Consider the following 22,097-nt stretch of genomic DNA (forward strand, 5'->3'; position numbering starts at 1 on the left):
TGTAATCACAAGATTGTCGGGCTGACTCTCCAATTGGGCGCAGCCAGTGAGGTGCAGTGTTTGCAGGAAGTGTTAGTTGGGAACTCCTGGGCCTGCTGTCCTCGATTTTTCATCCATTTAGGGGCAGCAGACATCCGATTTCCCAACAATTGACCTCCTGTGATCACTGCCCTTATATGGCCAATAGAGAATTGAGGTAAACATAGGAGAATTGTTAGAAATCCCTACGCAGGATTACTCCACTTCACTGCTCAAGCGATTGTTAAAATAAGTTCTCCACCTTATTACTAATATCTATGCCTCAACTACTTTGATACACGATACTGCGGTTAATGTGAGCAACTAGTGCGAGAGTAAAACACAGTATTTGCAGCAACTTTATCACTCATGTTAGCAACTGGAGGAAAAGATCTTCCTTTTAGTGAAAATGAAAGAACCACTTCAATATGAATAGTTTTCTTCCATCGATGCCTTAAGTTCTTGTACGTCTAATGAAATGTTGAAATGACCAAAACAAAACTATTTTCCTACCTATGAGCAGCTGCCTGATTTATTGAGCTGCATGAGGTAGGTGGGTGATAGAGATACACCCACAGTGGCACTTGAGTCAGCCTGCCCAAGCAAATCCCACGGCCCCTGCAAACTTTGGCAGGCTCAGCACTGGAGGGCAATAGTGGGCACGATCAGGGTAGTTACACTGAGATCATACCCTGACGCTTTTCAGGACCATAATGTTGAGAATGCAGGAGAAGTGCATTCCTACAACCAGCAGTCTCAGACAGATTAGGCGTTACACTAACATGACTTCTTCAAAATCCAGCAGTGAGAAAGGGCATTGGGTTCACTGGGATGAATACAAGAACATGCAGAAATGTGTTAAAAGGTTGATCAGATAGGCAAAGGGAGACCTAGAAAAAACCCACAAGTCACAAGAAATTTTTGCAATACTATAACTGTAAGAAACCAGTCAGAGAAGAAATGAGAAGCATAAAAGATCCAAATTGACTCAAAACAGAGGACCACAGGATAGTAAACATGCTGAATGATTACTTCAAGTGTTACCTCCAAGTATTCAGAACAACATGCCTTCCCCAAACAGAGAAAATCTAAGCAAAGTCATGACTTTGATATAGGTATCGGAGATGGAACTCCTGGGTAGCTAAAAGCTCAAAACCAATAAGTCATTAGGGATTGAAGACATTTCACCCAGGCTTCTGAGCGGGTATGGGAAGGAGAATTATGGGGCATGGATAGTTATAATGAGTAAGTATTAGATATAGGACAACATGGTGTCTATATTAAAAAAGAGTGACAAATCAGACTCCAACAACTACAACTCCATTACCGCTTACATCAATCCTGGGTAAAATAACTGAATCGATTATCAAGTGGAAACTTGAAGATTACCTGTGTACTAATAACTTAATGAATAGCAGTAAATATTGAGTCAGAAGGGGAAGAAGCTACCTGACCAACCTCCTAGACTTCTTTCAGGAAATTACATCCCAAATAGCAACTGTTTTATCACCCACATTAATCCCAGTCACCCAAAACTAGGCCAATTTTAAAGAGGGCTGAAGTTAGGCGTTTTGACCTTCATTTGCTAAATCTCATCCCAAATCGATCGACAGACTTGCTGTGTGTTTTTTATAAATGCCGACAGAATTTATTTTCCTCTCCTCACTGCTCATCTACCTGTCGCAGCGAGGAGACATATGGGAGTTTCACACCTTGAGAATAGATTTTCTCATACAGTCTGCAATCTTGAGACAGTAGCTAATTATTACAAGAACATACACAACTTGGATGGATTCATTGCAGCAGCTGGTGACATTCACCAATTAGAATTGCAGTTCTTTAAAACAATTTGTTCTATATTGCAACTTGCAATGGGTAATTATTTATAATGAATGGCTAAGAAATATATTCCTTATTAGTGCTCATCTTGAACAACTGTCGCGTTCTCTGCTTTGTCAGAAGATGCTGAGGTACTAGGAAAGAAAGCAAACCATTTTTTCATTATTAGCACCATTAAACTTCATAGCTCAGCTCATCAGACTGCACAAGTCATCCCAAATATTAAAGTAAAATGAAGAGGAAACAAATTGCTTTCTCGCACTGAGTTAGCGCTTATTAAAAAAAATACCACAAACAACTTGAACTTTGATCTCAAATCTATCATCTCATTTTTCAAGAGTTAATGTGTGAATGTCCACCAGAATAATCAGTACAAATGTTGTTACCAAATGGTATAAACATGATGTACAGAATCTTAAATGTAACAAGACATGGAGGGGGTGAAGGGAGGATTCACGTCAGTTATGATTTCTCTGCAAAGCATCAACGTCTCAAAGACCTCTTTGACACATATTGCTGGTTGCTTCTTGAAAGGCTTCAATTCCAGTATGCTGGTTCTTCTGCTTTTACCCCAATATCTGTGAAGTGTGAAATACCATTGCTTCTATTTCTTTCATTTTTTTCCTTTTACAAAGTCATTTTGTCCAGACCAATAAATCCACTCAAAGAACTGAGATGCCACACTAGTAACACTAGAACTGAGTGAAAGAAAGCAGAGAGGAATAGGGTAGGTGGGGAGTGATATTAAAATATAAACGGTCCAATCACACCAGTGTTATGAAAATGAACTGGAGTCACACTGAACGTCCAACCAACACCAGAATGTAACATTATATCACTGCCCGGAAAGTGTCATTATACCGTGGGCTATATTTTCTAATCCCAATGTATGGACTGTGGGACGGGTGATTGCGAGCTTTGTGTTTACCTGAAATAGGATTGTCCACCTCCCACAAAGCTTTGGTTTGGGGCCAATTAGATATGCAGAGTGAATTCCAGGCCTAGTTTGGACCTCCTGCAGGCAGCTAGCGGAAAGAGGGTGGGGCAATATCCTGTGCAGCACCAGCTGCTGAAGGATTGCAGCCGGCAGTTAAAGGAATGCCCACTTAAAGGTAAGTAGCTATGAGTGGGACCAAGATTTATGGATGTCTGTCCAAATGATGTGATGGAAAAACAAGAATGGAAGTCGGGATTGGGTAAGTTATGGATTGGTACCGAAACCTCCCCCTCACCCCTCCCATGCATGGTGAACTGGAGGATCTGCTGCATAAAATGGATGGGAGGGGGAGCATTCTATTTAACACTCCAGAGCACCTGCCTCAAAGGACAGCAGTGAAGCATGCTTGGCAGCAGGTATTGCAGAATACCCATATATAAGACCTGGGAACAGATGCAGAAGAAGATGGCAGAACTTAAGAAAAGGTGCCAAGTCACGGCTACACAACCATACCATTTACAAAGTAGATGGCTCAAGTATGCATGCTGCAAAGTGCTGGCTATGAACCTGCAACAGTTTAACTGCTTATCAACACAAAGCCCTTGGACAACCTTACAGCTCTTTCATTGCTTATCATGCTTGCCCATAATGTAGCATTACAACCAAAACCCTTGGCACACTGACATCTCATAAAAGCGTCACACAGCAAATCACTAATACAATCTGGTCACACGATGGATGATCAGCTATTGTCACACAGGATGGGCTGGAGATTGGGTAGATGTCTGTCACTGTATGTGCTCCTTCAACCTACAACATCTCAAGACTGCTACTCTGGTTGCATGACAAATTGGCACCTAATACAAGTGAACAGATCTGAACAAGAGGCGGGCTTGGAAATGGCAGGCCCTTGGCTCCCTTTAAGAAGGGTACCTTGGGCATCATTGCCTATACGAGCATCAAGGGAGTATTGGAAGGCGAAGCTTGAGGCCTCAGCCACACTTGGGGCTGCGACCATCCTCCCGTTATTTCTTCTTCCTTCCTCACTCACCGTTATATAGCCATACACTTAAGTGCAACACAACGGAGCACAGGTCTTGTCTCCTTCTCACTCACGTACTGGCGTACAATCACACCCAGTATCTGGTAATCCAAACTCTATTTGAGGGTGTGTCTTGGAGCTAGCCTTCTAATACTTATTCCCTTTTGGTCATTGTAGCCTGGGAGAGCAGCCTGCAACGACTACCGGTGATTAGAAAACATCTACTGAGCACTCTGTTTCTCTTTTACCATGTTTGCAAAAACCAATAAAGCTACAGTGTACGGATGAGGAGGACCACATGTCATCAATGACCCCACACTGTGGGAAATATTGTAATGCGGTGGCATTGGGCAACTGCGTTATGCTCATGTTACCTGCTTGATACAGATGTGGGCTGGTCATTGGCTGATATTGCGGTTAATCCATATGCCAGTCTGGAAGGAGGTAGACACAGAAAAGTTGAGGGCAGTGTTGACCTTCGCTGCCACTAGCAGTGCCCTCTTTATGTTGCAGGTTCACTGCAGATAGCCTTGCAGCAAATGACATAGCACTATGATTGTCTCTATGCTGGCACAATGCTTGCAGATGTCTTCAGTCATTTCCTGGTGGATGGTAGGTGACATAATGCGAGTGCAGCAGAAAGTTTTGATGCCTGCTGATCCCTGACATGTATCTTCTTTCATTTTGCATGACGTCAACCATGTACATAGGGCACTTTTAAAGCAACCCACCCCCTCATCATTAATTATAAGTTGACTCAAGAAATGGCATGGCATTCTGTGGCTTGTTTTTAGATGCCTTGCTATTCCCCAAACTTCAGTGAAAGATTGTCCTGTCAGAGCCCCTTTTCATACCTGCTCTTCCTATTCTGCTGAACTCTTGTAAATTCCTCAATTTATTTTTTATTCGTTCATGGGATGTGGGTGTCGCTGACAAGGCCAGCATTTATTGCCCATCCCTAATTGTCCTTGAGAAGGTGGTGGTGAGCCACCATTTCAGAGGACAGTTAAGAGTCAATGACATTGCTGTGGATCTGGAGTCATCCAAAGGCCAGACTGGGTAAGGATGACAGATTTCCTTCCCTAAAGTACATTTGTGAACCAGATGGGTTTTTACGACAAGCCGGTAGTTTCTTGGGGGCCAAGTTTCCACAGGAGTTGCTCCTATTTTTTTTTGGAGCAACTAGTTTTTTTTGGAGTATCTTAAAAATCACAATTCTCCCCATTTAGTTTGCTCCAGTTTCAGTGAGTTAGTTCAGTTTCTTTTTAGTTCAGTATTTTTTCAAAAGGGGGCGTTACCAGCCAGGTACGCCTGTTTTTGGCCATTTAAGCAAGTTTAGACAGCCAATAGTTACTCCAAACTAACTTAGGCCAGCATATGTGTCCACTTTTGTACGCTCAGAAAAACCTTGCGGATACTTTAGAAATCAGGCACAGGTAGCCAGAGATGGGGGCGGGGGGGGGGGTGCGAAATGAGAGGATTTTCCAAAGCACTAAACACCTTCACAACAACATTAAAGAAGCATAAGTACATTTAAAGCACTAAGCACTAGACAAAGCACAAAAATAAGCATTCAATAACAAATGAAAAATACAAGGAAAGCACCAAGACTTACAAAACACTAAACAAAGCACAAAAAGTAATAAGTAATTAATTAACAAATAAAAAATAGAAGGAACCCTGCACCTAAAGCAGCAAGACCAAAGTTGTAAGCAATCAATCAATCAACAACAAATAAAAAATAGAAGTCCTACTTTTATGTGAAGGGAAGGCAGTGGGCCGCCGATGAGGGAGGGGGGAGGAGGGGGGGGAGAACAGGAGAGGGGGGTAGGAGAGGAGGAGGGGGGAGAGGATGGGGGAGAGAGGAAGGGGGAGAGAGAGAGAGTGGGAGGGGGGAGGGAGGAGGGGGAGGGAGAAGGGGGGAGAGAGAGAGGGAGGGAGGGAGGAGGGGGGAGAGAGAGAGAGGGAGGGGGAGAGAGGAGGGGGAGGGAGAAGGGGGGAGAGAGAGAGGGAGGGGAGGAGGGAAGAAGAGAGGAATGGGGAGAGAGGAGGAGGGGAGGAGGGGGCAACGTTAAACATACGAGCCTGCCCAGCTCTTGCCCACAATCTCTTTGCTTTCCTGCTACCCACACCCCTCCCCAAACATCTCTGAGACAGTCCCAAGGAACACTTGATGGCCTCAGTCATCTTCCTTCTTGATGGACACTTTTGCCAGCTCCTTCTCCCCTTCTTGTTTGGCTTTCTGTTCCAGGGATCTCCTTTCTCCGATGATGGACACTGCTCGCAGGTCGTGGTGGGGAGCCCATTCAGACCCTTCCCACACAACCTGCAGCACACACACAGAATCTGGGGATGAGGAGCTACTCCACATGCGCGCACACTCTAGCGCGCATGTGCAGAGGTCCCGGCACTGTTTTCAGCACTGGGACCTGGCTCCGCCCCCCACTGGTTCTGCTGCGCTCCGCTGAATCCGAAGGAGGCCTGATGAGTGTGGAGAATACCACAGTAAGAATTAGGCGCGCTTTTTGTTCCAGAAAGTTGGTGGACCTCACGGTCGTGCGCCATTCTAAGGGACGGTGGAAACTTAGCCCCATGGTCACCATACCAGTTTACTGATACTAGCTTTTTATTCCAGATTTATTTATTTAAATTAATTTATATTTCCCAGCCGCCACGGTGGGATTTGAACTCACATCTCCAGATCATTAGTCCTGGTCTCTGGATTACTAGCCCAGTAACGTTACCACTATGTTACTGCTATTGCAGTTAGTTGTCTGGTGATTCTGCAATCAATAGCAGACCGGATTTTGTTTCTACGTAAACATTTTCTACCCGTTCTGGTACCAACAAAACCCAAAATCTGCATTATAAAGCGCCTGATTTTAAAAAAAATCAAGTGAAAAGCATTTCTGCCTTTTGAAGACCTTAGTTTAGCGTCTCATCTGAAAGACGACACCTCCAATAATGCAGCACTTCCTCAATATTGCACTGGAGTGTCAGCCTAGATTTTGTGCTTAAGTCTCTGGTGTGGGACTTGAATCCACAACCTTCTGACTCCGAGGCAAGAGTGATACACACAGCCTTGGCTAACACCTGTTTTACACCCACTTCAGATGGGTGAACAGATGCACAGCGCCAGGGGCCATTAGCATATCAAAATGAAGCTCTCAAACGTACCATAAAATATATGTGAAAGCACCTTTATTTTTTGAGAATTTAATTAAAAAAAAGAAAAACATTTAATTCTTGTACATTTTGTATTGATGCACTTCAGGCCAGTTTAAGCCTGATCGGATAGAGTGGAAGGTGAATCTTGCCCATTTCCCCATCATTTTGATGCACATTCTGTGCTGATATGGCACAGCCCACCAGCTGGAAACTTTCTTTCCAGTAGCTGTTTCCTTTGTTAAACAAGGAAATCTAGATGCCGTCTCCTGTATATCTCCAGGACCTCTGTTTGCCTTACTAACTGATAAAGCAGCAATGGAAGCCACAATTACAATAAGGAACAACCTCCATATTGTGCTGTTAACTTTTCTATTGAGTCCCCTTGCTGCCCAGATCCAAAATGGATCAAGATAGAGGTCGACAACTAAGCCACAGGTTTTAATGACGAGTCTGACATGTTTTTAATTGCTGACGGCAATTTTCCATTTGTCCATTGAAAGCTGCTTGCCATCACTCAGACCCTGAACTTTGAACAGTGCAATTCCTTCAACGGTGTTCAGTGGTTGGTTAAAAGGGCAGATTGCCCCACCCACAGAGATGGAATAGCTCAAATCTGCACACTTGTGGTGCTCCATCCAGTGACCCGGCCCAGCAATGTTAAAGCTAATCAAGCATGAGACAACTGAGTTGGAGTGACAGGCAGCATTAGGAATCAAAGGCTCAGGTGCTTGAGTTTGAACAGCAGGGCCGACCCCAACAGAGTTATTTTTTACAGGCAGTGCAAGTGAAACCTCCGACTTTCATTTCACACACTAGTGATCTGTTCACTGCAGTGTACAGGCAGATTCTGTTACAACACCTCACCAATTAAGTCCCTGGACATGCTCTTAAACACTCACAAGCCTGAGCCCCTGCTGAATTCCTGTGTTGTGCCTCATCGATACTAAACAGAACTGTACCCGGGGAATGGATTATTTCATCCTGTTTAGCAAATGCAACTAATCTCTCTGTCTGCATTATATATTTTAATGAATAACCTAAAACGTAGTTTTCTGAAAAAAAAACCCGTTGTATCAGATCCCTGAAGTGCAGGTAAACTAAAATTGGTCGATATTTCCGAAACAGAATTTCCATGAAGTCAGTATATATAGGCATGGGACATCTTAGGCGATAGCAAATCATCAGCCTCTTGTACACCATAGCCCGATTTTCTGTTCCATTGAAGTGAAAATGATTCTCGCCATTTTGTATGACCATCCAAGTCAACGTTCTACTCCTAGAAGTCTGTATATAGACACACAGATCAGCTATGCATTTTTACATCATGGGTGCAAACTGAATATTAGGGCTTCCTTTGCTGTGGATTCTTTCAGGACACCTAGCTTTACTTGCACATATCAAAATTTAAAGGGCCAGCCTTTATTTGGTTTCTGACTGCTTTAGTGTTCACATCAATGAGAGGTAAGAAGTCACAATACATTATCCACAGTTAGTACTGCACAGTAAAAGTGAATTCAAAATCCAACGCTACTAATCCCAACCCCTCCCCTCGAAATATCAGGGCTGCTTCCCTTTGTTAGACAGGTGGGGCACTCCTGAAATGTACGCTGCCCATCCAGATCTCAGGGGGCCAGAATTTGGTGGGCTGTATCAGCAACATGGCCCACTTACATCCCTGATGCAGATCCAGCTCTGGGCAGAACCTATTGCCTAAAGGTGGGGCAAAAAAGGTCGAGTATTTCTGTAGGCCTGAGAGGCTTGCAGAGGCGGCAATGGCTGCGGTAACCAGGGACTTCTGGCTGCCCTCCAAATACAGTTGCTAGAAAGAAACAAGCTGATCCCTCGCCCCAAATCCCTAAAAACAAAAGAAGGGAGATACCTATACGCAACCTGCCTGCTGAGAGTGGAGCTGGGGACAACACGTTATGGACTGTTTCTTCTGGGTCTCTCTCCATAGGGGACGTCCCACTGGTGCAGCCACAGAGAAATGAACTGGGGGTTGGGAATACCTTCTCCCACCTCATTTCCTCAAGGGAGCAACTGGCTTGTGCCTATCACAGGCACAAGTCCAGGTGCTCCTCGCTGGGGAAGCCCAGGAAATCTCACTGTAACATGAAGGAGGCAGAGAGCTGGTCTGCACTCTTTTTCTGTCAGTAGCCCTTTGAAGCTTCCTACAGCTTCAAGTGCTTTTCAGCTGAATGCTCAAAGCTTGCTTTAACTGATCAAATGCAGATCATGTATTATTTCTGATCTGCGTGTTCATTATCAGCAGAATGTAATTTAAAACAGAAATTACAACAATACAAGCACTAGGAATACAGTTACTGAATAGATTTGCAAATCGATTATTCACAATGGGCCATTCTCAGCAAAACAAGAGATTGCATGCAAGGCCAGGAAATTGGGTGAGGATTGTGGTTAATTTTAGGTCAATCAATTCCGCCGACTTTGCGACCAGGTTTGCGCCACAATTCGACCCTCCGCGGTGAAAACCCAGTCGGTGGGACCTGCGGGGAGCCTTTTTGCGGTGGTGCTTCCACTTACTGCTGGGGAGAGGAGCACCGACGTGCAACATCGCAAAATGCGTTTGCGATCGATTTTTGGCTCTCTCGAGACCCATATTCTGCGCCCAAAATAGCGACAGGGTCAAACCTGGTGGTGCAGCTCTGCCAGCAGCGGTATGTATGAAGACCTGCAAAAAATTTAAGTTAAAGTTTTTGGGCTCAATTTTCCCCAAAGCTTTGTTTTGACGTACTTGAAGAGTTACGCCCGGTTTTTAGGGGCCCAACTACGCCAAAAAAAAAATTCTAATTTGGATTGCTTCATTTTGGCGTGGCCTAACCTGTCCTTTAGTTTTGGGGGGGGGAGCCTTGATCTGCGCTAAAAAGATCGGGCTGCCATGGTAACTAGGGATACAATGCGAGGTAAGGCTGCAAAGTGAACCATATAGCCAGTTCCCAACACATTAAATACATTGCATCAACTTAAAAACACATTAAGTATATTGCAGCAATTTACCTCTAATTATTAAAGCCAGTCCCGCTCCGCGCCCCTAGCCCAGGCCGAAGGGCTTGCCGGTGCGCTCTCCCGCCCCTAGCCCTGGCCGAATGGTCTCCCGGTCTGCTCCTCCGCCCCTAGCCCTGGCTGAGTGGTCTTCCGGTGCACTCCCCCGCCCCTATCCCAGACCAAAGGGCTTGCCGGTGCGCTCTCCTTCCCCTAGCCCAGGCCGAAGGGCTTGCCGGTGCGCTCTCCCGCCCCTAGCCCTGGCCGAATGGTCTCCCGGTCTGCTCCTCCGCCCCTAGCCCTGGCTGAGTGGTCTTCCGGTGCACTCCCCCGCCCCTATCCCAGACCAAAGGGCTTGCCGGTGCGCTCTCCTTCCCCTAGCCCAGGCCGAAGGACTTGCCGGTCTGCTCCCCCACGTCTAGCTCAGGCCGAGTGGCCTCCCGGTCTGCTCCCTCACCCCTATCCCAGGCCGAATGGCCTCCTCCCTCATGGTTGCCGCACCTAACTACCCGAAAGGCTCCCCCCCACCCCATCTCCCACCCCCACCTCTCTCTCATCTTTCCTGCTGCTACTGCCTGGGCATCTGCTGCACTTACCTGCACCAATTTCCTTACCTGCACCAATTTATTTAACTCTCCAGAAGGTTTTTCTGCAGAGGCCACATACACTGGTATACGCAGAACTGGAGTAACTCTCAGCTGGCCAAACTTTCCTAAACGGCCAGAATTGGTATGGGTGGCAGGTTACGCCCCCTTTGGCTGAAAAATAAACTTACCCCAAAAAATCGTAACTAACTGAGTTACGCTGGTGCAAATTGATCGAATAAACTGTTTTTTTAAAAACTTAGGCGAAAAAAAGCAGCCTGCTCAAAAAAAACAGCGCAACTCACTGGGGAAAATTGAGCTCTTTATTGTTAAATTCTTTTTCAGCGATTTAGTAGGTAAGGATTTTGTGAATGGTTTTTTTTGCAATTTTTTTTGTTTGTTTTTCCTACCTCCCAAGGCCTCTCTCGCAGCGCTATCAGCCATGGACTAAAGTTGCCGAAATTCGCGGTTCGTGCCGCGAATCCTCGTGCAACACCGATTTTTACCGCTGCGGCACAGAATTAAAGGCCAAAAAGCGGGCCTAAAAATGGTAGTGCAGCAAAAACGGTAATTTTGGTGTCAAAATACCATTTTCGATAACCGAAAATCTAGCCCTAAAGTGTTCTCACACTTGCATATGCTACTGTTGTATAGCCATACCAATCATCGTTTAAAATCATCATTTCCCTTTTGTATCTGTTCCTAGGTCCTGCAGGAAATGCTGTATTGCTCGCCACTGGGAAAGGTGCCCTGGAGTGCAAAAATGACAATCCTTTTTAAACCCTTTTCATGCAGAAGCACCCCCACTTTGCCATCCATCAAACAGTGAGTTCTGGTGCTGCTCCACTCCAAAACTTGCCCACAGACTTTGTTTCCTGTCTCCACATTTGCTTTGCCAGCAACTGTTTTCTATTTCCCCAGCCACTGCCTTCAGACAATGAGAAACAATTTTACTCCCAACACAGAATTTTCTTTGGCTTTCCATATGTGGCCATTTATCTATAAGTGACAGCATCACTTAAAATTTTGGTTGCAGCTCTTTAAGAGCTGCTGACACATTGATAATCATGCATCCTTGGGAGGTCCAATCTGTGCCCAAGCCTGGGAAGAACCAGCATGCTCAGCTATGATCGGCTAATGCGGATGCAAATTCACAGTGCGCTGTTGATGCTCAAACATTGTAGGAACTAATAGATCTAGCCCCCACTATTTATAAACAGCAAGATTATAGGGGCATGCTGCAAGATATGGATCATACTACACTGATAAACCATGACCACAAACTTGCAAAAACCTCAACACGCTCTTAGCCATCTATTACGATACAGATAGTGAAACTCTTGTGTTTTTTAAACATTGTGTTTGGAAATGACTGATGAATTAGCAGTGCTCGGAGTTATCCAGGATCTACGGGGTGGATAAAGTGGCATAATGAGTGTAAGCTGTAAACATTATGACGCAAGTCAAAACTTGTTGACTTTTTAACTGCTACAAGAATGATAAATAGTGGAAAGCTATAAGCTAGTAGAAACATCCTAACCATTATGAAACTGTGGAAATATTAAAACTTCACTTCCACCAGCCCATCCACTGGACTTCTGGATACAATGCTTCACTTAAATCACAGTGTCACTCTTGTAATTACAACTGTGTTGAAAGACGGTGCCAAAAACAATCATGCGGAGGTGCTGGGGGAACACTTTTGAGGGAGCTTTAAATTAAATCATTGTGATTTTGACCCAATCAAAATATAGTACATTGGACAGTCTCAGCTACTTTTTGAGTGGTCAAGAGTACTCAACAAAACTACAAAATGAAGTTAAAAAATAAAATGCAGTAATCTTGTAATTGGCAATTAAACAAAACTGAGATACAGTGGTTTTTGTATGAACATAATATACTCCATGAAATAACAGAACCAATGTAGGGTGAAAGTGGTCTTGGACGGTAGCGGAAAATGAGCAGTAGATCCATTGTTTGTCCATTTTACATTCCATCTGATTCTCGTCTCTATTGAAGTCAATGGGAAAGAAAATCAAGTGGAGTGCAAACTGGACTGCCCATGCGCTATCGCTCGTTTTGCCCTTGCCCCCAAGGCCAATTTCACCCCCATTGTGTCCATTAGGTCAGAGAGGTCCAATGTTTTGTTTATGTGGTCTGTGCCAGTGTGTATCTGGGGGCCTGACAAAGTTTAAACTCCTATTCCTCTTAATTTACAGATGTAACAAATCTTGGGGACGAACTTGGTGGACACACTGGCCGCTGCTGCCGAGTTTCCTGGGCGATCTCCACTCCGAGCGAGTTTGATGGAGGCCTCCCGCCGGCGGGGAGGGAAGACCACTGGGAACCACCTGCTGACGTCCGCTGACGCGCAACTCACGCAAGTGTCCTCCCGCCCGCCGAGCTCCTAGTTTGGTCCGGGTGGGAGTCTGCTGAAGCAGGCGGAAGGACCGCCGTATGGAGGCAGGTCTAACCTCAATGGTAAGTATGAAGACCTGCAACAAAAGGTTAGTAAACTTCTTTTCTTTATTTTTTTCTAGCGATTCAGGTGGATGGGGTCCCCTGAAAGTTTTCCAGTGTTTTCTTTTATGTTTTGAAAATGTTTATTTTTATCTGTTTTCCCCCTCTCTGGACTCGACTCAACCCTCGGCGGTACTTTGCCGAGGATTGCATTTGCCGCCGAGATTGGGATCTCCCGCCTGCTGCTGCCCAGATTTAGGGCGCAAGTCCTTTTTTCACCACCAGGCGGTCGTTCCAGGCCTTTTCCACGAAACTCCTGTACCGTCAGGTATCTCAGTGGTCCTTTGCGCGGCAGTTGGGCGAACGTAGCTTCCACCAAATTCGGGGCCTTGGTGTTCTGATTTACGATTTATCCATCCAGACAATGACAGCCCCTTCCAAATATCCAGGCTCTCAAACTTCAAATGGGACAAACCAGCAAACACGAAACATAAACACAAATAGGACTGAACTGTCTGGGCTTGAGTGGCCAACAGGCCAGCCCTGCTATATTCGTTGGTGTGGCGGGGAAAGGGAGAAATCGCTGGTACCTTATTCTTCTGTTGGGAGTAATGGAAATATGAACATGTTGGACTTATCATGATGTGGGACTTCAGTTATGTGGAGAGACTAAAGAAGCTGGCATTGTTTTTTTTAGAGCAGAGAAGATTAAGGGGACAGGTAATAGAGGTGTTCAAAATGATGATTTGATAAGTAAGGAGAAACTGTTCGGAGCACACAGATTTAAGAACCAGAAGGAATACGAGGAAACTTTCATAATGATTTAGGAGTGGGGTATATTCTCACTGGGACTAGCCAAATGGACAGCAGTGGTGCTGTGCACTCCCAAGTTGCTGTACTCTCATTCTCAATGCAGGAGTTATAAGAAAGCTCATTGATGGGTTATTGCGCATGTTTGCTCGGTAGTTTAACACACTTCAGAATGGGGTGGACATGGCCAGAGCTGGATATGGGTTTACATTGGCTATCTTATCTTTTCTAGGTGTTTCTTTGGATTGGGTTAAGCTTCCGGCACTACTGATAACCATTATTTGTGTGCTATAATTGGCATCAACCCATCCTTCCCTTTGCGGAGTTGTGTGTTGTAGGATCCTTCACTGTTGAGGAGGGTGTATTGTGGGATTTGTGAAAGGTTATTTGCTGCATGGACCTTGAAGAAAGGTGCCCAGACAGTGGTACTTATCCAGTTCTAGATGGAAGCTATGCATCACATATTTTAACTGGACTAAGTGCACAGGTTTTTTGTACAATATATTGTTTCAGCCCTTCTAAACTACACCTGTAAGCCTTGGGTATTAATTAGTAATGAACTCATTCACGTACGCAGTCACTAGGAAACGGGTCTACATAACAAGGTAGATGTGCTGCCAGCATGAATGAGCTTTTGTTAGTCAGAAGGAAAAAGTTGTTTTGTTTTGTCTTATTTTTCTTAAGCAGCCTTGTTATCGCAAAGAATGGCTTTTCACAGGTAGAAAGGCTTGTATGAGTCTAATTCGGGGTGTAGACTTCAGTAGCTTTGGTGAAGGTTAATCACTAGTTAACCTGACCAGATGAACACATGGTCCAAAAGAACAAAAAATTCCCCACTTAATTATATGCTGCAAAGCCTCTCACTTCCTGCTGTTAAACCTAATCCCACAGGTGCAGCTTCTGTATCTCAGGCTGTTTACTGTTAGGTGGGCCGGACTCTGCAGCCTTTTCACAGCAACAGATTTAGCTTGAGAACTAACTGATTAACCTTTCACTGGAGGTCAAAGTACACTGATTGTGAGATTAAACATTGTCATGGTGTTATTTTCTAAGAAGTGGAAAGGAATATAAAACATACCATTCCCATTTGATTATTATGTTCTAAGCTGCACCCCTCCATATCATAATTCGATAATTATAATGAAGAAAGAGAGTGATTATTTGCTGACAGCGCCTGGTTTATTGATAGCTCTGCAGGCCTGTCACTCATTTTCTCCTTAACTTTAGCCGTCGATATGCTGGACAGAGATTTGGAATATTCATCTTCACACATGCCAACCTAGATCATGAGATAAAGCTGACCTTCAAAAATGCTGGCACATGCCCAGAAAAGCTGACAGGTGAAAGACCACTGAATATATGCCTATAACATGTGAAAATGAGTAGCTCCACTGAAAGTGAGGTGGGACATGGACTTTACCATAACTTTTCCATTGTATCATTGCAAATTGCAGGAACAAAAGTGACAATGTAGGAAAAAAGAATGCTTTTTGCAGTAGTGGATGTAGAAATTTCTAAAGGAATATTAAGAAAGCTGAACATGTGATATTTATTTTCAAGGGTGGTGGGGGAGAGGGTTAGGGGGGACTGTCAGGGATATGCTCCCCCAGAAAATGTTGATTTTTGAAAGTTTGCTTGGTGCATTTTCCAGGAGTCTATTCATCATGTTGGAATGTATATATCGACCAGGGCATTTTACTGACAGAATGAAACAGAGGTTGTGGTCATTTTAGATGCAGCAACGAGTTAAAGGCAAAACATTATTGAGGGCCAGGCACCAGAGGAGATTAGAATTAAACAATAGGATGACTGAAGCGCACATGATCACTTCTTTCTCTCTTGTATTTATCTGAATGAGTGCTAAATGATAATTAAAATAGTCATGAAATTCCAGTTGCTACCAGCCCAATCCAGGACAATTCCTGCCCTAAGGCACGGTTGACAGTTTAGAAGCACGCATTTGCAAATCCAAACAAGGAAGATTATTTGTGTAAAACATGTATTTCACAGGAGATTGTGTTTTGTTGCTAGCTGCATACTGGGCAGACCAATTTTAATATTAAAAAAAGGTTAAAAAAATTCCCATGTATCTGCAGCTTTCAGAACAACTCACACTGTGTAAATCCCAATACTATCACATCCTGCATGTAGATTCTTATGCAAGAAGTCAAAAGAATTAGAACATAATTTTGAAAAAATATTTATTGCAGAATATGTGCAATAAACACAAAGCAAAGCACACTGTAAGTGATAACACATTATGGATTGTGCCATATAATTATATTGAGTTACTTCAAACAACTCGATTTCTTCACAACATATTACTTACCTTCCACTGCCTCCAGACAGCAAACTAAATATAATTTGTATGTGGATTTAGGATGTTTATTGAAGATTTCACTGCTGCTGAAAGACAAGCTCCTTAAAACTGCAATAGTTTACCTGGTCTTCAAATGGCTACCAACTGTTGTGTGTGGCTTTTTCATCGACACATGAGCAAACATAATTTCTTGATTCATTTACTTATCATTATGCTTTCTTACAGTTCAAATTGGCAGCGATATCACTCATCTCATTTTGAAATAGATTAAGGACTTCCTGGTTGGAGTTAGGTGACTTTTCTCCCTCTCCACCACAAGCCAAAACTCTGCTGTTCCGTTGAGTGCAGGAACTATGTGATCCATTAGTGTGTACAGATGTACATTTAAAAGTGAGCCACAGTGACTTACGTGGCGGTTCAGGAGCCCAGCGAGGGAGGCTGGGACCCAGCTCCATCGCCATTTTGACATCTGAACATGGACAAAACAGATGGCCAAAAATTGACGGTCCGTTTGGCATGTATGCAGGCCTCTGACAGTGTCACTTTTAAACTGTGAATTTGAGCAGAGAAGGCTTTCACTACTTCAAATTTCCCCTATTCCTTCTGTATCACTATCCTATTGCCATTTGCTGCCTCCCCAGAGGACCAACTCATCATATGAGAATTCAAGGAAAGAGCTTGGGTCCCACTATATTTTGAAAGACTAATTGTGCACAGTTTTGGTCTCCTTATTGAAGGATATACATTCCCTTAGAGGTGGTGCAACAAAGGTGCATTAGATTGATTCCTGGGATGAAAGGGTTGTTCTATGAGGAGAGATTGAGTAAATTGGCATTATACTCTCTGGAGTTTAGAAGAATGAGCGGTGATCTCATTAAAATATATCAGATTCTGTGGGGGATTGACAGGGTAGAAGCTGAGAGGTTGCTCCCCTAGCTAGAGAGTCGAGAAGTAGTGGCCATAGTCTCAGGATACGGGGTCAGCCTTTTAAGACAGAGATCAGGAGTAATTTCTTCACTCAGAAGGTTGTGAATCTTTGGAATTCCCTGCCCCAAAGGACCATGGATGCTGAATCGCTGAATATATTCAAGGCTGAGATAGGTAGATTTTTTAACTCTAGGGGAAGAAAGGAATATGGGGATCGGACAGGAAAGTAGAGTTGAGGACGAAGATAAGCCGTAATTTTATTGAATGGCGGATCAGGCTGTATGGCCTACTCCTGCTCATAATTCTTATGTTCTTAAGTTCAAAGACTCACTCCAACATGGTCATCCCAACTGTTATGCGATTGTAGTATTTAAAGTAGAGAAATGATAAATATTAGTATTTGACATTAACTATCAAAATTATGGTAACAGTTCTATATGAAAAGTGCATTGATTGGGTTCACTGGACAGATGCATCATGTGGGATTGAGCCAAACAGACACCAGGAAAGGCCCACATTTGATTCCTGATCTGTATTGGTCTATATGATCTTAGCTGAGTGTCAATGAGAGCATTAACTTTTGCTTTAGCATCTCTGGGCTAAGAAAAAAAATCAGTGAGGTTCTCAATTGCTGTTCCCAAGTGACTGCCGCTAGTCTATGTACATGTAAAGGGGGGGTGGACAGGGGCAGGCAGGTACAGCCTTACAGTTGGGCGACGTGGACGACTGCCCTGGGCGCCATGGTCAAGAGGGTCTGATATTAACAGTGTCAACCTGTGCGAAGAAAGTGGTACATCAACAAAGTCTGCTTTTAACGGATTGTAGTGCTCCTCAAGAAGTGCAAATTTCAAGTTTCAAGAGCAAGTTCCCAAACACATGGACAGCACTCAGGATCCTATTAGCCATGCCCGTATTGGTGGCAATGGACAGCACTCAGGATCCTGATAACCATGCCCGTATCGGTGGCAATGGACAGCACTCAGGATCCTGATAACCATGCCCGTATCGGTGGCAATGGACAGCACTCAGGATCCTGATAACCATGCCCGTATTGGTGGCAATGGACAGCACTCAGGATCCTGATAACCATGCCCGTATTGGTGGCAATGGACAGCACTCAGGATCTTGATAACCATGCCCGTATTGGTGGCAATGGACAGCACTCAGGATCCTGATAACCATGCCCGTATTGGTGGCAATGGACAGCACTCAGGATCCTGATAACCATGCCCGTATCGGTGGTGAGCAGCGAATGGAGCTTCTCGAAGTTGAAAAACATATTTGCGATCGATCATGCTTTGCCGGCCATCCTGTCTGTCGAGAATTATGTGCCTCAAAATATCTTGGTGAACAAAGTTTTTTATTTGTTATTGTTATTTATTAGTTTAGTGTTAAATGTAATATTTAGTTTATATCTCGCATATCTATAATGTTAATTTTTATGACTTATATCATTTATTATTTCAATTATAAAAAAAACTTTTGAGATGACAGCTTTATTGCTGAAACTTTTGCTAATACTACTACATACTTAAACTCAAAGAAAAGGCACCAAGATACAAGTTCGCCCAGGGTGTAATTTTCCCTAAGGCCGGTCCTAGGGTCAGGCTTAGCTATGATGGCACCCACAATCGAATAGCACTGCCCAGTCTCACATGTGAAGAATGAAAAGACCATTTGGTTTTGAAAGAGTTCACCAAGAAAAGTGCAGGTATAGCACAAAGAGATGAGTCTGGTGTGCCCATTTCCTCTGATAGAAACTCATATCTGGACAACACTCTGCTCATCATTTAATTTGCTATTCTGTGTTGTCATGTATGTAACCACAATGTAATACCACTGTATTACTGTATACACACAACCTAGATGCACACCTTGATCACAGGGGGTGAAGTTGTGGGAGACACTCCTTCCCTGATCTCCCAGGTATATAAAGGGAGGTCCCACGCAGGGTCATCACTTGTGGAGTGCTGTAAATAAAGAGTTGAGGTCACAGAGTGACCTTGTCCCTAGAATGTGCCTCGTGTGGTTTCATGCAGTAGAGTAAGGACTTTACATTGGCGATGAGAAACGGGAACCCACGAGAATGGCCACCGGTAGTGCAGAGGAACGGTACTGTGTTGGGGAAGACTGGAATGATTTTGTCGAGAGGCTTCAGCAAAGCTTCGTTACGAAAGAATGGCTGGGGGATGCAGCGGCCGACAAGCGAAAGGCTCATCTCTTGACCAGCTGTGGACAAAAGACTTACGCACTCATGAAGGCCTGAGAAGCCGTCGGACAAAACCTTTGAAGAACTTACCAAACTGATTGGGGAGCACCTCAAACCGGCGAGTAGCATACTTATGGCCCGACACAGATTCTACACCCACCGATGTCGTGAAGGACAGAGCATACCGGACTTCGTAGCGGACCTCCGGCGTTTGGCCAGCCTCTGCAAGTTCACAGACGCCTGCAGGAGGGAGATGCTAAGGGACTTCTTTATTGAGGGCATCGGTCATGCGGGAATTTTCCGCAAATTAATTGAGACCAAGGATTTGACCTTGGAAGCGGTGGCGTTGTTAGCTCAAACTTTCATGGCGGGGGAAGAGACGAAAATAATATACGCGTGCAATTCTGCCTCTAACGTAGTGATGGGTCAGGGAATCAACATCATCAATGTGACTCAGAGCCCCGCAGGCTGGCAGGGGCAGTCCGACATTCCCCAGGCAGCAATAGACCCCAGAGTAGGACTCCAACAGAGACAATGGCAGGCTGAACGGACATTTACGCCATCACAGCGGACAATGCGGCCCGGGATGGGGCCATTGACACCCACGAATAGGGTACTTAAGAGCAGTCAAAGGGACAGTCAGCACGGGATGCCTGGCCATAGTCCCTTTGTCCCCAACAATGGAAACTTTAACTCATGCTGGAGGTGTGGGGGAAAACACTCAGCCAGATCTTGCAGATTTCAACAGTTTGTCTGCACAAACTGCAATCTCAGTGGCCACTTAGCTCGAATGTGCAGGAAGCCTGCAACCAGACTAATATATGAGGCGGATGGACCAGAAGAGGGTCCTTTGAGGCAGGATGACTTTTGGGGCAAATTGATGGACGCCAAGGTTCAGTGGGTCCATGTGGCAAACAGTTCATACAGCAAAACGCCACCAATGATGATGAGGGTTTTATTAAACGGCATCCCAGTACGCATGGAGCTGGACATTGGGGCCAGCCAGTCACTCATGGGCGTCCAGCTATTCAAGAAGCTATGGCCACTTAAAGCCAGTAGACCCAAATTAGAACATATTGAGACACAATTACGGACTTACACCAAATCATTCCGGTGCTAGGCAGTGCAATGTTGGCTGTCACACACAATGGGTTAGTGAATCGGCTGCCGCTCTGGATTGTCCCGGGCAATGGTCCCACACTGTTGGGGAGGAGCTGGTTAGCCGAGATGAACTGGAAATGGGGGGATGTTCACGCAATGTCATCTGTGGAGCGAAGTTCGTGCTCACAAGTCCTACAACAATTCGATTCACGATTCCAACCTGGCGTCAGGACTTTCAAAGGCACCAAAGTAGTAATACACATCACCCCGGACGCCAGGCCAGTGCACCACAAAGCCAGAGTGATGCCATATGTGATGCGGGCAAAGATCGAGACTGAATTGAACCAGCTGTTGAGAGAGGGCATCATCTCGCCTGTTGAATTCAGCGATTGGGCGAGTCCCATCGTTCCCATCCTAAAAGCGGATGGCCACTACAAGGCCACCATAAATCGGGTGTCCCTACAAGATCAATACCCGCTCCCGAGAGCAGAGGACCTTTTCGCCATGCTGGCAGGCGGCAAGCTGTTCACCAAGTTGGACCTCACCTCAGCCTACATGACCCAGGAACTGGCCGACGAATCCAAACTACTGACCACCATCACCACGCACAAGGGACTGTTCGTTTATAACAAGTGCCCGTTTGGTATTCGATCAGCGGCCGCGATCTTTCAAAGAAACATGGAAAGCCTGCTTAAATCCATTCCTGGAATGATCGTATTCCAGGACGACATCCTCATCACGGGTCGAGACACCGAGGAACACCTCCACAACCTGGAGGAGGTGCTACGCCGACTGGACCGGGTAGGCCTGCGACTCAAGAAGTCTAAATGTGTGTTTTTAGCTCCCGAGGTTGAGTTTCTGGGCAGGAGGGTTGCTGCAGATGGGATTAGGCCCACCGAATCCAAAGCAGAGGCGATTCGACGAGCACCCAGGCCCTGCAACACATCGGAGTTGCTTTCATTTCTGGGGCTGTTGAACTATTTCGGGAACTTTCTGCCGAACTTGAACACGTTGTTGGAGCCGCTACATGTGCTCCTGCATAAGGGTTGCGATTGGTTTTGGGGGGACTGTCAGGAATGGGCTTTTGATCGGGCGTGAAACCTACTTTGTTTAAACAAGTTGTTGACCCTGTACGACCCCTGTAAAAAAATTGGTTCTGACATGTGATGCATCGTCCTATGGAGTTGGGTGCGTGCTGCAGCAGGGCAATGCTGAGGGTCAACTACAACCTGTGGCTTATGCCTCTAGGTCACTCTCTCAAGCAGAACGGGAATATGGGATTGTCGAGAAAGAAGCGCTCGCATGTGTCTATTGTTTAAAAAAATGCATCAGTACCTCTTTGGTAGGAAGTTCGAATTAGAGACGGACCACAAGTCATTAACATCCCTGTTGTCAGACAGCAAGGCTGTCAATGCCAACGCATCAGCCCACATACAGCGATGGGCTCTCACGCTGGCTGCTTATGACTACTCCATCCGGCACCAGCCCGGCACTGAAAATTGCGCTGATGCGCTCAGCAGGCTTCCACTGGCCACCACTGAGGGGGCAGCGGAGCAAAGCGCCGAGATGGTCATGGCTGTCAATGCCTTTGACAGCGCAGGCTCCCCCATCACAGCCCGCCAGATCAAAATCTGGACAAACAGAGATCCCCTCCTATCCCTGATTAAGAAATGTGTTCT

The 22,097-nt window shown here is 45.1% G+C and overlaps 1 protein-coding gene across 8 annotated transcripts in view; it reads right to left on the reverse strand.

Annotated features, from left to right (window-relative positions):
* cadps2 (Ca++-dependent secretion activator 2) overlaps positions 1–22,097 on the reverse strand; it is an 863,559-nt gene that overhangs the window by 41,748 nt on the left and 799,714 nt on the right. The window lies entirely within an intron of this gene.

This window comes from Pristiophorus japonicus, chromosome 15 (genome assembly GCF_044704955.1).
Source record: "Pristiophorus japonicus isolate sPriJap1 chromosome 15, sPriJap1.hap1, whole genome shotgun sequence".
NCBI lineage: Eukaryota > Metazoa > Chordata > Chondrichthyes > Pristiophoridae > Pristiophorus > Pristiophorus japonicus.